We start from the raw sequence: 18,951 nt of genomic DNA, 5'->3' as shown, positions 1-18,951 counted from the left end.
GCAAATGACAAAAGTCAAAGGTGAGGGACGGCTACGGAGCGGTGGTACTCGCCAATGAGAATGATGTCGTCACTGCCAATAAAACACGTAATGAAATCTAGAACAACAAGTTCTCACTCCGAATACTGGTGCTTGGTCAGTGGCTTTTTCCGCTTTAAAATACGATACCTTAGGTATCCCTCTAGCGGTATTGCAATGCTATCACACAATGCAACAGGCACTCAGCCCAGGGTTGGTCCATCCCACCACCTCCATATGCTGACTTTCTCACTCTTTATACTACGTCACCAAACTTCTATGGGGGGTTTATAACATTGACGTGAGAAATGAGTAGCTATGCTCGCTAGTTAGCTGAACAACAGCTAGCCAGCTAACCTTGATGTTGGAGACATTTACATAAGTAGTAACAGAATGACGTGGAAAAGCAAACTGGTTCTTTGAAGGTTAGCAAGTTGAACCAACTCTGAATTAGCACTAGCACGATGGCAATGGGGGCACACCTGTGCTGTCTGGAGTCAACTGGAAACAGGTGAACTTTTGTGCCCTGAATCAGTGCTCTGTTTGCTCTGCCACCAACCAGACCTCTGTTCTTCTCTGCTTTGCATTTGTCTAAAAGTGCATTATCCTTCAATGTTTGTGAGTTCGATATGTCATACATTTATTTAGTTCCATTTATGACTAAAGTCCCAATCCTTTTGGAACCTCGGGTCAACTTTCTCCTTTCCTGTACTTAGTGCTGGACTTGTCTATGTTAAAAGACAACCCCATTTTGAAGATGGTTAAAAGATTAAAAACAGACACATACGCACAGAGAAAGAAAAAAAAGGGAATACAGGCTGGATTGGAACCCGGGCCGCTATTATTACTGTCTCAGTGGCGGGTACGGCCATGCTCATCAGAGGTGGCAGTACTCAATAAGAAGTAAGGGTACTCATTAGGGATGAGCTGAGGCTGAAACTATTATCTGGTACAGATGATGTACTTTTCAATAGTACGAGTACTAAACAAGTAAAATGTGTCAATATCTATACTTGTAAATACACAGTATAGCAACTTTTATAAAGATAATTTGTTTTGTCAAATATTCTCTTGTGATCAAAATAATTTCTCTAAAAATATAATTTTTTTTTTTTTATAAATATAGCAACTTATCAACTCGCATCAATTTCAGGCTTAGGTTAGCCCCTCCCCTTTCGGATTGAAGCCCCGCCCATTCTGAGTACAGCTACAGATAATTTAGTTGGTTCAACAGATACAGATAATGGTGTACTCGCACATCCATAAATGCCAGTACCCATTTCAGGCACTGGTGACCTTAGAAAACAAAATAGAAACAAATTTTTTTAGTATCAACAATGTGTCCTCTGCTCTGTATTTGTAAAGAAAAACATAGTAGCAGTAGTGTATAGACCATGTTGATATTTCCTTCTGGTCTAAAATAAGGGTGAAATTCCGTAATATTGTAATATCCCTATCACACTCGACCAAACACCATAGACAAAAACGGCCTTTTTACCTTGTATATCATCATAACATCTTAACTTCATTCTGGACAGTAATAAAATAAAACTCAATAAGACAGTCTTTGTCTTTTCAACAATCACCAAGTCTGGTTTAAATCCTTTAAAGTTAGATGTTAGAGTTAGATGTGAAAATATTCATGAAAAGGGCTGCAATGGTTGGAACATAAGCTAATGTAAATCCTTGGGGTCAAATGCGCCTGTCAATGTGCGTCCACTAAAAATTGTTGTTTCTGCCACTGACAGGCTCATATTGTTGTTTCAAGTGTCGGACAACATTATGGAAAGGATCCCTACAGAGATAGACCAGAAACAGCCGTAATATCGCTATCACTCTCCACCAGACTCCATAGACAAAAACAGTAATTTTACCTCAAATGCTATCGTAACATCTTAACTTCAATCAAAATGGACAGAAACAAAATAAAACTCACCTCTTTCCATTGTTCCAACAATCACCAACTCTGGTTTGGTTGAAATAAATCCTGAATTCACTGATGTTTTTATAAGAAAAACATCACGCTCTATTAAACAGAGGGAGTATGACACCATGACTCCACTATATCTTTACATAACAAATAAATGTTTGCAGCCATGTTAATGTTTTAAATCTCACATATAGCATATGTAACATAATTTCCACTCACATAAGATGAGAGGCCAACAACAGCCCGATACTGGCATTAGTGTTTCACACCTCCTGCTGTTCCATATGTATGTGTGTATTCATTTGACATCAGGCCAGAATATATAATAAACCACAGGAATCTGGAACAAGAGCATTTCCCCTCAGATAACCTCCTCTTCTCTCCTCTCCTGTCGTCACGTTTCCTTTACTCTCATCTCCCTTTCTTCTCTTGCTGCTGTAAAAAAAAAAAAGACGCTGATGAAAACCAGGCATGGTCGATCATCAGCGGTTGCGATACATTAAATCTTTCAGTTTGAAACCAAGCTGCCTTCTCACTTCTCATAAAACAGGGATGAAGGAAGGGAGGAGGGATGAGGTTGACTGAACATCAGTCCTGATAAAGCCGTATGTACCGTGGATATAAAGTGCGGTCGGAAGGAAGGGGGGACGGAGGGTGGAGGACGGGGTTAGAGGCCATTTGGGTAAACGGAGTCCATTCCTGAGTTTTTGTTACTTATTAAAGAAGTGAATGTGTCTGTAAACTGTTCTTTACACTGGTATTTACTTTAAAGCTGCTTCAGGTGATATTTTCTTTTGAGATTTCCTGATCCTAACGATCGGTATCAATATATCTGTATGGATCAGTATTGGCTCACAATAAATCCAACCCTTTCTTTACTGTGTGTTTTACACCTCCGCCCAAAGGCAAAAACCCTGTACATAAGCCCGCCCATTGATCAGATCACTGATAAAACAGTGTCTACAGGCAGTGGCAGACCTACAGAAGTGCAGAGGGTAGCAGAAATCTGTGCTGATTTAATCAAACAATCACATATATCAATATTTACTTGGAAAGTCCCAGAAACATTAAAAAACTCAAAAACATCACTGTGGCACATTAATAAAGCACTGAATATATATATCTAAAGGTGGTATTAATAATCAATAAACTGCCTTATTTCCCAATCTGAAGCAATTTTTCCAATTTTTTATTTAACTTAAATCGGCCACAGATAATTGAATGATCTATTATAAGTTAATTTCCCCTTTTTTAACTAATCTAAATTAACATGGTGACTCCAAACTGGGGTGGCCCATTAAGTTACCCTTTAAACGATTAATTAACTATTAGAGGAGTTGCTCAGAAATGTGAACTGTTTTTCTGCTCACTCCATGAGACGCTGCGGAGGTACCTTACTTTCCAGCGTTATCAATAATAGAAGCTATTTCAGACTTAAGTAATTAGTACAATTACGTTAATTTACCAACATTACGTTAACTATAAATACTTGAGTTACTTCTACTCAAATCAAACATCTTTGAGGCTTAAATTGTTTTGGAGTTAATAAACTTAAACGGCTTAAGGCGATCAGTTTTATGTATCTGGCACCTGCTGTTACCAACAAATGACTTCACCAGCACACAGACCTGAGAGATATTGACTCAAGTAACCTCACATGAATGAGTAATGACGTCCTTAAAATAACACATTCATCTCCTCAGTCCAAATCAGATTCATTCTCTGAACAAACAAGAATGAGCTGATTCATTAATCCACATCAAACCTTTTGATTTATTAGTTTGGCTTGTTTGTCATTACCAGTGTTGTAACATGTTAAAAAGAAGTCACTCCAAGACCCCCTCAGTGGGATTTGAAAGTAATGCATTTTAATAAAGTAATGAGCAATGTTAGAGACCTTCCTTTTTTAGTAACAACCCCAACACTGATCATAATTAGTTTGTTTTCATGTGTTAGAAAACCTGGATAAAGGAGAGACGGTTTACTGGGTCCGTGGCTGCTGGAACACATAGTAACAGATGTTTAATGAGATTATGGAACTAGCTGTTGTATACTTGATACTGTTAAAGAAAACAACTCCTGACTCCTGTTACCTCATCCTGTGGTATAAAGACCAGCTGCCTGTATGTTTGGCACAGTAAGATATTACTGAAAGTCTCTGCCGTTTCATCATTTCATGTCTTTTATATGATGACATCTGGTTTGATGTTGTTTGGCCTGGACCCGCTTTTCCTTCGCCATTAAACAAACAAATGGGCAACAAATTGCATCATATTTTTTCACCCCGTGCCCTTGAAGCTTTGTATCGTATTTTTAACAACTCCCTGATGCGCACCTGGTGGGCCCCACCTCTGCAGCGTGTCCCATTTATTAAAACCTGAAACTCTCAAGCAAATGAGAAAAGTCGAATCAGTGTATTTGTAAAGTTTATGTTCTGCTTTACCGTTGACTCTGTGTGTGGTTCCGCACTAAAGATCCACAACTTCAATATTAAGAGTTTGTCTTTTATCCCTCTGAACAATCATTCTTTGCTTCTCGAGCATCTTAAACGCTCAATCACTAAACCATGAATAAGAACAAACTAAATAAGAAACAGCTCTTTCCTGGCGGCAGCACTAGCCTAACCACTGGATGCTACGATTGGCAGACACAAAACATAAACTCATAGTATTACATAAAGCTTCACACTGCAGGAGTTTGCCCGGGGGCAGAACACTTCCACTGCAACACAATATTATTACAATGCAGATAAATCAACACTGGATATCACAGAAAGAAAATTAAAAAGTCACCCAATATCCCATTGTAATTTTGCGGGTGTTGGCTGCCTGGATAAACGTGTTGGCTGAAGCGTTTTCTGGCCAGCTCCCTTTCCGCTCTGGTTCATGAAACAGCTTAAAAACTGCCTCAGTACACAACAAAGTACAGTCAGCTGCAGAGAACCAGTGAGGTTATAATGAGAAACCATGTGGGGGATGACTGCTTCAGTCATTCCTCTCACCCACGTTTATTAGTCTGTTCTTTTCATGCCAGAACGAAAATATTGTTCTTTTTACTTAAAACTACATTTATCTGACAGCTTTAGTTACTTGTTACTTTACAGATTCAGATTTTTACATTGAAAATAATACGATAAGCCAACAAGATAAAATTAAACTACACACTAGTGAATACTTTTTTCTCCATGTGCTTCAAAACCACCTTCATCATGTTGGTGCCTGCAGCGAGCCTGTTGCACCCCCACCATCATGAAGTGGTTTCTGGAGGCTGGTCCTGGAGGCTGGTCCTGGCTCATCTCAAGGTCCAGCTCCTGATGGCTCAGTGAAACCAAGAAACCAAGGCAGCACACACCTCCATCAGTATCAGCGGGATGGAGGTTTAATGTGTTGCCAGCTTTTAGTTTCTGGGTGTCCACATCTCCAAGGACTTCTTTTGGATCAACACTTTGAGGTATCAGCCTCATTGCTGATCGTTTTAAGTAGATTAGCTGACGTACAAATGTCGTTAAAAACTTGGTCTGCAGTCAGCTCAGGTAGTGAGTGGTTAATGCCACAGCGATACAGATTTTTTATTTGGCAAAAAAGGGGGCAGTAGCTTCGGATCAGTAATCAGATACCTTCAGTTTAGGCATCTGAATTGTTATTGATAGTTAAATTTTTGTCACGACCGAACTATGGACTAGAACCCAATTGCACAACTCAGACAAAAGTATCAAAATAAAGTTTTATTACAAAACAATAAACACTCTTGCGAGGTAATACTAGGACTAAAACAAACAGAAAATCATTCTTGCGAGGAAATGCTATGGCTAAGAAAACAAACAGAAGATCACGAGCAAACAAAGTAACAAGACCTGACAATTGGACATGGATCGATAAAGCGCTGGTTCTCTGGTGCATGGGACAAGACGAACTGGCACAGGACAAAAGGAGACACGGACTATATATACACACACAAGGTAAGGGCACAGGTGGAAACAATCAGGGCGGAGACAGGTAATCCCAGGAGCGGGAAAAGAGACAAAGGGAGAAAGTAAAGCTGGTGACAAGAGACAGACAGGAAGTAGAACCAAAATAAAACAGGAAATTACAAGACAACATAGACACGTGACAAAACAGAATAAATAAACTTAACAAAGTTTCCTGGACATGAGAATTTTGGCTCCCGTACCACATATACAGGCTGCGTATTTTGTGCTATACTCTTTATGCTTTATGCACGTAGCTGTCGCACAAGCACAGACCTCCACCAAGGCCAATAGTCCAGCCTTCTATGATCTGATCTGCATATCTGCAAGCCATTCCCTTTAATAGCTTATTTTATACATACCTGCTGCATGTGTTTCTACAGCGACATTCAAGGTGGCTCTGCTGTACAGAGATAGACCAGAAACAGCCGTAATATCGCTATCGCTTGCCACCAGACTCCATAGACAAAACCCTGAATATCATCGCAACATCGTAACTTCAAAGTCAAAGTAGACAGCAGCAAAATAAAACTCATCAAAACAGTTTTTCCACTGTTCCATCTGTTCTGGTTTGGTCGAAATAAATCCTAATTCACCGACGTAGATGCGAAAAACATCAGTTTCAGTTGCTCTACTGCTGGAAATGAACATGCAGGCGCGGCCATTGCAAGATGCATTAAATCGAACATCGCTTGCAGTGATTGGTTGCAAGCAAAATAATACAATTTAGATCTGGGAACAAAAGGAGTGAAAGCAGGTATCGTTTGACTGGAGAAGTTCTGATGCTACCTGGTACGGTTATTTCGGTTTATACCTTAAAGGTTCAGGTTACTGCTACTACATGGCTAGAGTAGAAGGGTTTAAGAGACTGTGCTAAAACCGAGCTCTGATGGGGAGTTGGAGGTGTTTGGGGGAAGTTCGGGGCTGTGGTTGTGGGTTGAGGGTTTAGGTGGGTGTTTGGCATCCAGAGGGCAGGAGGTGTGTAGGTGGGGAAGCTTTCTGCTCCCAGCCTCAGACTGTAAGATGTGGTGCGTTCTCCAGCAGAATCCCACCGGCTCCTGATTGAAACACAGCAACAACAAAGCTCCAAAACTGGCAGGAACACTTCCTGGATCGGAGCGACCTCACTTGAACACAGAGGGGTAATTATGCGAGCCCAGATGGAGCAGTCAAACTGGCCAGACGACCACAAATCTGTTTTGTACACTGTGGCGCGTGTTTTGTGCATGCCTGTGTGAATCTGTGTTTCCAATTATTCAAATGAAAAGATGAGATCTTCATACTGTTCAGTAGCTGAGAAAGAGTAGGCTCTTTTTCTACAGCGGGGGCCATCTGCTTGAGCCTCTGAGGAGAACTCGCTATAGTCCATCATGCAGACTGAACATTCATCAGCAAGGGAGAAGTAGCACTATTTTATCTTCCCAATACATCTCCCTGACCTGGAACATATGTTAGAGTTTTTACTGGGGAAGCAGGAGGAGTGAAAATGAGAAGCACTAAAAGCTGAAGACAAAGAGTCACACAGACAGATGAAAACACATAAAATGACAGTTCAGGACATGTAAACTGCACGAACTTTGAACCCACTTTCACATTAATCCTGTGTATTTATTTAAATAGTCTATTGAACGGAGCAGGAGTTATACAAAAACAATTCAATGCTAATAGAAAGGTCTGTCGGTCCATCAGTGTATTTTACCACACCACCCTGTTACAATGCAAAACAGGATGGAAATAAAATGGTAATAAATAAAATAATAATGACAGAAATACTATTTTATCCACAGGGTTCCCACTCTTTCTACAAAACCATTTTCCAGAAGTTTTTCTTTACAATTTAGGCCAGCAGTTGCTCACAAACAGTGCCATACTTTACTGGCGGGACTAACATCAACTATAACTCCAGTCTTATATGTTCATATAAAGACGGCTGTAATTCTCTCCCACTCTGCGTCTGCTGTGAACAGCTACACTGACTGACACAGCTGAAATTAATAGTAAGCATTAAAAACCTTTCAGGATATTTGGTCATTTTAATCAATTTCCAGGTATTTTCAGCTTTCCAGGGTTTCCTAGATGTTTTGGAACCCTGTATTCAGGGAAAGTTCACTGGGAGGAACCAGACTGTGGTGGTACTGGACAGTACCTTCATAACTGATAAACTGTACAATCAACCCAAACAGTTCAGCCAATAAAACGAGGGATTTTGGATGAATTTTGATTATTTCCTGTTAATATTGATCAGAGGTAAGTTTTCCTGATATTTTAGGAACCTTGTATACATTCTGTTTACGTATTTTTTCTATTTTAAATAATCTTACCTACTTATTAGGCTTCTTTATTGACAAATAAAGTTGTTTCCGTTTATTGTTCTATTAGATCTTATTAGCTTGTTTTAACTGTGTACCTTTCTAATGCAGGACGAGGCTCTATGGATATAGCTTGTGTTCGTCACAAAAAATAGGTAAATGCTGAGATATAGGCCTCCTATATACATACATATATACATGTTTGAATATATGTATGTATGTATATACAAATATGTGAAAAACCCAAAAACCCATAAACAATCACAACAACCCAAAATCACAAAACATACAACCAGAACATATCATCAGGCCCAACAACATAAACAAGCAATAAACAACAACAATATGAAAAATAAAAAGACTGTAGATGAATAAATAAATAAATAATAATAATAAACATAAATACTTTATCTTACTTACAGAAAAACAATATATAGATATAAAAAACATTTGCAGCCTCTACATATAAATACAAAAGAAAGGCATGGATATATTAATAAAAATTATACATAAAAATAAATAAATATTCTTAATAAAATTATTAGTAGGACCAAATAAGATAAGAGGGGTGCCAGGAAGAGTAAAAATTCTGAGTTTAATTCAATGTGAAGTCTCCAACAAAGTCTGGAGCTGTAAAAATATCTATCCCTGACTCTTCTTTTCATGATCAAACCTTTATTCCTTCTCCTCTCTCTCTCTCTCTCTCTCTCTCTCTCTCTCTCTCTCTCTCTCTCTCTCCAGGAATGTTGATCCGGCCTTCGCCTGGTGGACAGTAAATATGAGGTGGATTTGTGGGCAGAATTAGGTGGTTTTCATACTCGGACCAATCAGGACATACTGTTCATAAGAGCTCATAACTCAGCTCACAGTATTTGCTCCTGTCTGTCTGTCCATCTGTCTGTCTGTCAGTTTCCTAAGGAGATGGTGTTGTTTCTTTCTTTCTGCCAGCAGGTTGTTCCCTGTGGGAATTAGATTTCCACCCCCCTCCCAATATCTTTTTATTACCAACAAAAGAAAAGAGATTTGATGTACTTCATAAAAAAGTCTCATTACAAATTCACTGAATTCCCGTAGTTCCATCCCTGTTTGATAATCACTACATTCCACTTTCCAAATAGACGTTTTTCATAGCAGCCATTTTGACATGAAACAGTATGGTAAGACTTAGACTTAGACTTTGAATTAGACTTCACTTTATTGATCCCTTTGGGATGACTCCCATAAGAAAATTGAATTGTATAGAAAATAAAAGAGGCACAAAAAAAATACAGTATAAGATAAACAATAAACTCTTAGCTAAATATAGAAAATAGAAATATATATATATATATTTATATATATATCTATATATATATATAGTTAATACAATCAAATAAAATAAATGTAGAGAACTGTATAGAGGATAAATATAGATAAATATATAGGACTGTATACGGCATTGTGTTATTATACAGTGGATACATGACATTAGCAGAAATTAGCAGTTAAATTAAATTATTGCACTTAAGCGGTGGATTAAGTTATTGCACAAAAAAGAAGAAGAGTGTCCATGTATGTGTGTGAGTAGATTATTATTGCACAGTGAGTGGCTACCACTCCTTCCCTTCTGTCCTCTTTACCCTAGTTCCTCCTCCCCCCGAATGAGGAGTTGTAGAGTGTGATGGCATGAGGGACAAAGGAGTTCTTGAGTCTGTTGGTCCTACACTTGCCTTTCACTGAACAGGCTCCTCTGGTGGCTGGCATTGTCAATAATGTCCAGCAGTTTGTCCAGTGTCCTCCTCTCTGCCACCGTCACCAGTGAGTCCAGCTTCATGCCGACCACAGAGCCGGCCCGCCTGATCAGTTTATCCAGCCTGGAGGCGTCCTTGTTGGATATGCTGCTCCCCCAGCACACCACAGTGTAGAAGAGGACGCTGGTAACCACAGACTGATAAAACATCCACAGCAGTTTGCTGCAGATGTTGAAAGACCACAATCTCCTAAGGAAGTACAACCTGCTTTGCGTCTTCCCGTACAGGTGGCTGGTGTGTGTTGTCCAGTTCAGTTTATTATCCAGCCACAGCCCGAGGTATTTGTATGATTCCACAGCCTCCACCTCAGCTCCCTCCAACAGGACCGGTCGTGGTCTTGGTCTGGACCTCCCAAAGTCAATAACCAGCTCCTTTGTTTTAGAGGTGTTGAGCTGTAGGTGGTTAGTGTGACACCAGAGAGCAAAGTCCCCCATCAGACTCCGATACTCCTCCTCTCTGTCACCCCTGATACACCCAACAATGGCTGTGTCATCAGTGTACTTCTGTATGTGACACAGCTCCGAGTTGTAACAGAAGTCCGAGATGTACAGGGTGAAGAGAAGAGGGGCCAGCACTGTGCCCAGGGGGGCTCCAGTGCTGCTGATCACAGTGTCAGACGTGGTGTCCTTCAGCCTGACGTACTGTGGCCTGTCAGTGAGGTAATCGTAGATCCAGTCCACCAGATAGGGGTCCACTCCCATCCTGTTCAGTTTGTCCTGAAGTATAGGGGGCTGGATGGTATTAAAGGCACTGGAGAAGTCCAGGAAGAAAATCCTCACTGTGCTGCTTCCCTTATCCAGATGGGAGTAGACTCGGTGTAGCATGTAGAGGATGGCATCCTCCACACCAACATCTGGCTGGTACGCAAACTGCAGGCGGTCCTGGGCGTGTTGTACCTGGGGTCTGAGGAGGCTGAGGAAGAGCCGCTCCAACGTCTTCATCAGGTGTGAAGTGAGTGCCACCGGTCGGAAGTCATTCAGCTCGCTGGGCCTGTTCTTCTTTGGAACCGGAACGATGCAGGATGTCTTCCAGAGGGAGGGCACTCTCCCTAGCTGCAGGCTAAGGTTGAAGATCCATTGTAGTGGTTCCCCCAGTTCTGCAGCGCAGGTCTTCAGTAGTCTCGGACACACTTTGCTGCTTTCCTGGGCCGGAGCTTCCACAGCTGTCCTCTGACCTGGTCTGTGGTGATGTGAGGGGGGGGATTGTGTTGAGGTGGGAGAGGGTTATTAGGGTAACAGCGGACAGTCTTGACAGGGGAGACCACGTCTGCGCAGAAGTTCAGGTACTCCGTCAGACAGTGTGTCATCCCCTCTATGTCCTCACCATGCGGGTTGATCAGCACATCCTAGACTGTGGTGTTGTAACAGTCTCTCAGGGCACTTTCCATCTCAGGGGACCACCTCCTGATGGTGCGAGTTGTCACCGGGTGTACAGTGGCTGTAGGTGAACCAGGTTGTGTGCCGTCTCCCACAGCGCCAGATCTGTATTAAGCCAGTTAATTAGTCATTAACTGTTAACGTTATCCATCATCCATCGTATCGATCAGTCGGCCAGGATTTGTTTTAGTAAGGTTGGAAGTTATTTATTCCGTGTGTTGAACAACCAGACTGTGTGATGTGACACTGTGTTGAAGTAAATTAACTAAATCATCAGTCTCCTTGCTGCTTGTTCTGACACACAATAGCATTTAACAGGACGTTGTTATTAATTTAATTATTTAAATATATATATTTATATCAGAAATGTGCAACGACTATTCGTCTAAAATCTTTTGTCATGGGCAGCCTGATATGGCTCCATTCCATTTCATGTGGCGAGCCAACATGCACAAGAGCAGCACCCTGATTCTGTTTTACCTGAATGGAAAATGACACCTGTGTTTTCCCTACTATTACATGTCAAAATGGCTGCTGTGAAAAAGGTTCATTGACCACAGCTTTCCTCTAATAATAACATTTATTTCCAGGATATTCAGTAATTTTAATCAATTTCCAGGTGTTTCCGTGACTGGAAATCCAGTCTGTAAATTGCCCAGGTGTTTCTGTGATGTCCTTTTGATGTCACATTGTTGCGCGACAGGTATGTAATGGCCTTAAGTCTGCTAGTTGGTTGGATCCTTATCAGAGATGCCATGTAGTCTGCTGTGAGCTCTAATGGCAACCTGGAAGGGAACAAAGGCAGGAGAAGTAGGGTGTCAATAGGGTCCCTAAAGGTAAGCTCTTTGCCTCGAGGGGCTCCGTAACAGCTTAATCCAGTCATGCTGAGCGATACCTCATTGAGCTTTAGTTGCCAGATGTAATTTACTTTTTTAAATGTATTTATAGGTGACCGTGCCGTTACAGCCAGAACACATACTGTTATTGTCTCATTGTCTCCGGGATGAACCATTTCACTTTGTCCTCACGCGACTGCAGGCAGAAAACAACCAGCGGAGAATGACAAGTGTTTATTTGCAGGGTTTATCTGAACCGTTTAGCCTGTGTAACAGAAGGAGGTAATGATGAGGAGGTAATTACTAGTTAGAAGTTCCCCACCCTGACCCTACCCCTGTGACCCTCCCTCCTCACCCTTCCTCATCACCTCCAGGGTGCAATAAGACAGCTGATCAGTCATTCCTCGGCACTTCACAACTGATCAATTACTTTAATGCTGCAAACAAAAAATAACCAACACTTTATTTGCTATTAAAATATTAATCATTCTATTAAACGTCATGGGGGACATCGGCAGACCACTGGGTCGACGAATCCATCCCCCAACCTCCTCTTAAGCATCCTTGGGCAAGATGCTGAACCCCTGGGTTATTCTCCTGCCACTGGGGAATGTAATAGCCAGTGCATTCCTAAAATGCCGTTCCCAAGCCCGGATAAAGGGGGAGGGTTGCGTCAGGAAGGTCATTCAGTGTCTGTTTGCCAAATTAAATATGCTGATCTTATGTAAAAAAGACAAAAGAGATTCATTATGATGATGATCTTTGACAAAACATCAGAAACATTTTAAGTGTCAAGTACATTTCTACAGTAGCCCAAAACAGTCAAATACTGTCTCTAGATTGGACCTTTTAGGAGGCCACTGTAGTTTCTCCAACACACTTGGAATGGGACTGTGAGTCAAGGGGGTTGCAATCAGAAACTACGCCCCTACATACCACTAAACCCTACAAACTCGACCTTTAAGGACAATTTAAGTAAGAGTAGTACTCATGATGATGACTCATTGGCTCGAAAATGTATCACCCTAAAATGGATTACGCAAGCTAATGCGGAATGTCCCATAAACTCTCACCTGTAATGAACCTGAGACTCTGCATCATTGAAACATAATTAAACTGGAATTAAATTTGTCAATATCAGGCTTAACAGTAAATTATTTGACCATTTGTCAAGTGTTGTCCTGTACTGAAAAAGAAAAACAAATGGAAAGGATTTAACATCACATTAGCAGTTGGTCCAAACCCTCTAAAAGCACATTCTGACATACTCTGTTCTGAGACGCTATTATCAGGAGGTTTGGTTAAGTTTATGCACAGTAACAGTGCAGTTATGGAAAGGTTATGGTTTAGGTTACTTGATTAGAGAGTAAAGAAAAGACCTTCACCGTCTGTAGGAAACAAACATCCTCTCTCACATTAAACTCTGACCTCCCTACATACTCCCTCTGCACACTACTTCCTCCTTTGCTCCCGATGGACGAGAGTTATAATTCCTGCGGCTGCTAGAGGTTTTTGTCACTTGAACATAAACATGTTGTTCTGGAGCATTTGTTTTAATGACTGATATTCTTTGGAGGAACATCTGCAGGACAGCCTCATTCATTTTCTGAAGTCAGGGTCAAACAGCTGGACTGTACAAGTCTCAGCACAGTAGCTGTTGTTGTGTGCATAAAAACACGTACATTAGAAGTACATTTAAAGGTCAAATATAGTAGCACAAGAAGGTTAAAGAGACGTAAGATTATTTTTTGTGAATACACATTTGTTTTATCCTTGTGAATAGTCAGTAGACTAATAATTTCTTAGTTAACTGTTATTTATTTTAGTCTGAACCTTTTATTTCTTTCTTTCTTTGAGTTAATTTGTGGGGACAGAGATCTGTGATTTCTGTTAGGTACACTGCAAAAACAGCCCTTATACAAACAAATATTGAGCAAAGAGAATCTGCCACTGGGGTACGTCAATTTGCTTGGCTAGCATTCTTAAAACTAGAATAAAAATCGAGCCAATGGGTCTTAACATGAAAAAAATTTAAGCAATTTGTGCTTTTTACAATCAATAAACTTTTTTTTTTTTTTTAATCTAATAAAATCTTACAATAAAACACAATTTCTTCAAACAGCATGATAACAATAATTCGTAGATATTGATCAGTGATATCAAAATACAATATAAACAAATGAAAAAACACACAGGAATACGTATTTAAGTTTTTCGAACACAGGAAATAACAAAACAACATAACATGATAAGCATCTACAATTTTACCTTTAAAAATATATACTGGAAATTAAACTGAATTTTATGGATTCCAATTCCTATTGACAGTACCCAACCCCTAATCCTTATTTTACATTTTGAGGGTTTTTTCCTGCCAGACTCATACCGAACCGTGACCAATGTGCACCGTAACACCCCTAGTTGGGGGTATCTGCGTCCACAACAGGGAGTCCCAGCAGGAACCATTTTGGAACCAACGCCCTGAGGAAACTCATTCTAGTTGCTTGCATCTGCAACCCAGCCTTTGGCACATTTCTTTGTCTTTGTAATGGACAAATAACATTGGAATGAAGCTTAAATGTGTCCTGATTAATAACCAACTTTTCTTTTTGTTCTTACAAAGAAAGTGTGAATTTTTGGAGCAGTTCTGGATCATTTATGTCTGTTTATTTAACAACACAGCTGTTGTATTTTAACTTCATCATAATGGTGGAACGCCTGATGTTTTATGAGGTGTAAAAACCCTGAGAAACTGATGAAAAGTCAGGGTATCATCAAAGTCATGGATTCATCCTCTGGGGATCAGGAATGCCTAATAGTTAATCTATCCAACGTTTTGAGGTATTCCAGTCCGCACCGGTGTGATGGACAGACTGACCTTAATTGGGTGGTGATGTGGATTTTCAGTCATATCTTTTCTTCTCACTCTGCACGTCTTCATTTGAATTTATGTGTTTGCTACATGTTCTCAAGTTCCTGTAAAGTGAAACATGCAAGTACGACATGTCGGCTCCGCGGAGTGAAACCACTGACCGAGGGGGGAATGAAAACCGCTGCCTGCTGTTTTTGATCAACCCTATTTTATATTTGAGCTTTCCGGTACACGGTTAAGCAATCTATACATACTTCTGACTGTTTTTGATGTGGGTCGGGCTGCGCTCCAACTCAAATATAAATCTAAATTTCAGTTTCTTTGTCTCTGTATGTTCTGACACATTCTGACTTGCTATTAACACATCATAGAGTTGATTTGTTGGCTGTGTCAGGTTCCCTTATTCATTTGTTCTCTCTTACTGTTTTCTTTTCTCTCTTCTCACTGACATTATAACTCTACTCATTGCCCTCCCCTTCTCCTCCCATCCCCTCCTCCCCTTCTCCACCCTCTCCCCCATTATCTCACCCCCTCCTCTATAATTGCGCCGTATCTCCGGGCAATGGGAGCGCGACAGGCTGTTGTTTCCAGTTTCCTTCTTGCTCTCTAATTATCCCGCCTGAAGACCTCATGAGAAGTCAAACAGCCGAGACGTGCAGACACTTGCACAAACATTCACACAAACAGACTTTTTAAACAGTTTATTTGCGCCCGGCAAATAAAATGAAAGTGTTATGCACTCATTGACAGCTAACTCAGGGCCCTGAGAGACGTGACAGCGGCTGTATTTTCACTACATTCAGTGTGCATTGTCCACATTCTTAGAGTTAAATTCAAGACATGCACAAATGTCAAGTATGATTACTGCAAGTATAAATAAACCTGGAAGAGCCATTTTGTCACTTGTTTTCCCTTTTTTGGAACTTTTTTGTGCCATACAGTGTTGGGCTTGCTGAAGCTTTCACTATATCCGGAAAACAGTACATGATGATCTGTGTATGGAAAAAATCATGTTCCTCTGGCTCCCATTGGTTGTTATTTTAATTATTCTTTGTAGCTTACTGCCGTCAATAGTAATGTTAATAATACCCTAGGGGTACTTTGGAATACTGAAAGGGGGTACGTTAGTTTGTTTTGTTCATGCACCATTCCTAAAATAATTATACTCTAATATGTCCAATAAGAAATTGGATAAACCACAATTTATATACAATATTCCCATTTTGAATGCACTCAGAAACTGTCAACTGGAGTAAAACTTTACAGAAGAAGAAAGCAACAAACACAATCACATGAGCCAGTGTTGATATTCAACTTGATACAATGGAGCTGAAAACGCAAAGAAATTAGATCAGATACTGATGGTGCGAGAGAAGATGGAGCAGATACATACATGCATACCAATATATATGTATATAAAATACAAAAACTACTGTAAAAAGAAATAAAAGCAGAAGGTTGGTCTGGGACAATCAGTAAAAATAAGTTTTATGACGAGATTTAAAAGCAGTAACAGCTGATCTGAGCCGAGAATCGAGTACTGCAAAGGCTGGAGCTTGCACATTAACATGTATCTCATTAGTTTTAATCTGTAAACAAAAAGAGGGACTTACATATTGTAACTATTTCTTCACAGAAAATCTTCGGACGCAATAACAGGGCTCAAAACGTTGGATGTATCTGGCTTTCTGCGGGATCTTGCTTCCCGACACAGACCTGGAATTAAGGTTTGCCTTTTTATTAAGAGTAACCACCATCTTTCCCGTTTTAGTGACACTAACCATACCTTAATCATAGTTTATTTGTAACAACCACACAATCTTACTGTAAATGTAACCATGCAGTAGTTTCTATGTGCACATGTTTAGAATTATTGAATTGAACTATTCCTTTGAAAGAATTTAGTTTAGGTTAGTGAAACGTTGCAGCTAAGATTAAATTATATAAAGTTCCACTTCTTTAAAGACTGAATTGAACCTGAGTTTTAAGAATGTAAAGTACAGAAGGCAAAATGTTGTTCCCATATAAGCTGCTGCCTGTGTCTGCTGTCCTTTCACAGTGGTTAAACTCACTTCCTCTGCACACAGCTTGCTATTTACATTTCAGGACGCCGAGCTCATTTCAGAAAATTTCACGAGATCTGGTGGAGCAATTTTGGGGAAACCCAACCAAAAAAGGCTCTTTCTGGAGCTCACCATAGTATCTGCCTCCCAGATGTTTGGATTGTCCTCGTTAATCTCTTTATGAATCTGGTTTACCGCAACAGCTTCTCCTTGGTTGGACTGACAGAAAGACTTCCCTAAACTGGGCCCAAAAAAAGATTAAAAAAAAGACAGACAGAAACAGGGGTCCACCTTTTGTGGTTCTGTCATTTTTCTGCTCGATTCCAGATGACCTCAGAATAGACTCTTAAAGACTGCAGGCAACTCCTCAGCCACTGAGTCCAAAACAAATACCCCGAGAGTATCCTCTGCCAAAGTAGTAGAAGCTGAAAACACCCTTTTGAGGGCTAGAATGATAGATGGTGGACAGAAATATTACGCAGAAATGTCCCAACTTCTGCAGTCACAGTTGACAACACATTTTTTATGTCATCTTTTTGAGCTTTTGTTCTGCTGTCCAACATACCCATCCATACCAGTGCGTGATAAACCCAAGGTGGTCAAATAACGCCGCGTTTTGTCACACACCGATAGAGCTGATCGCATTTGTTCTGGTTTCGCAGGAAGTCAGGCACAGAAACAGCAGAGAGAATCATGTCAGTTGTCACAATAAAATACCCCGTGTAGACTCTTGATTTAATTTCACATGACATAAAAAAATGTGTACAATAACAACAATAAACACAATTAAAATGGAGAATCTGTAACTATGTATCCTAATTCTATTCTTCCATTCTAGATGCAGTACTATCAAGGGAAAAAGACAAAATGTGGTTGTCCTGGTTAAAATGGCTCCAATAACAAGTAGCCGCTAGCTCCTAGCTGACCGTTAGCAGATATTCACTGAATTCTTCGAATTCTCAACTGTTTACATTCTCTTTCAACTATAAGCTTAGCTGGATAATAATAATAATATTAATAATTGTTGTTGTTGTTGATATTATTATTATTATTATTATATTCAGTGAAAACAATTGTACACTGAGGTGAACTGATTTGAGATCATCGTCTTAAGTTGTCCGGGGGTAATGAGAATATGTTGTAGATAATTTAATGCCGTTTGGTGCACAAAAGCTCTGAATGTACATACATCTGACTTTGGTAATAACATTACACCCCAGTATGGTGAGACTATATAACAATTCAAAGAAAATGTTCAATACACATGTGTGATAGTGTTTGATATGTTTATATAATTGACGCTTTTTAAACCAAGAATATTGTAAAACTATGGTATTCTGACATTGCTGCATTGGGCTGAATTATAAAAGCCAGAAGTGGTACTAAATGAAGAGCCATTTGGGAGCGTATTGTTGAGTTGAGTGAAATGATATGGCTCACTGAAAAGAGCCATAATTCCGATCTCTGCTGGTTAGGACAAAATCTAATCTTCCCACAGAAACCACAACCAGTGTGTTAACAGAACAGCCATTCAGACTCTGCCTCTGTTACTCAGCATTAGTCATGCTAAAAAATTTTAAATGTGTTTCGAGTTATCCAGATTCCAAATTTTAAAAGTTCTAAATCATCCAAGTAAATTCAATAACATTTTTGCCTGTTAGTATACTGTATGATGTACAGGTTTGAGGAAAGGCAGAAATCAGAGGATCACTCTGTTACAAATCCTTTCAGGGTCCCAGAATATCCATCCGAGACTTCAGCAGGTCAATAAACTGTCGAGACCCTTTTTG

Source organism: Dicentrarchus labrax, unplaced genomic scaffold, assembly GCF_905237075.1.
Source record: "Dicentrarchus labrax unplaced genomic scaffold, dlabrax2021, whole genome shotgun sequence".
Taxonomy (NCBI): Eukaryota; Metazoa; Chordata; class Actinopteri; family Moronidae; genus Dicentrarchus; species Dicentrarchus labrax.
Note: the sequence above shows the minus strand (reverse complement) of the source record.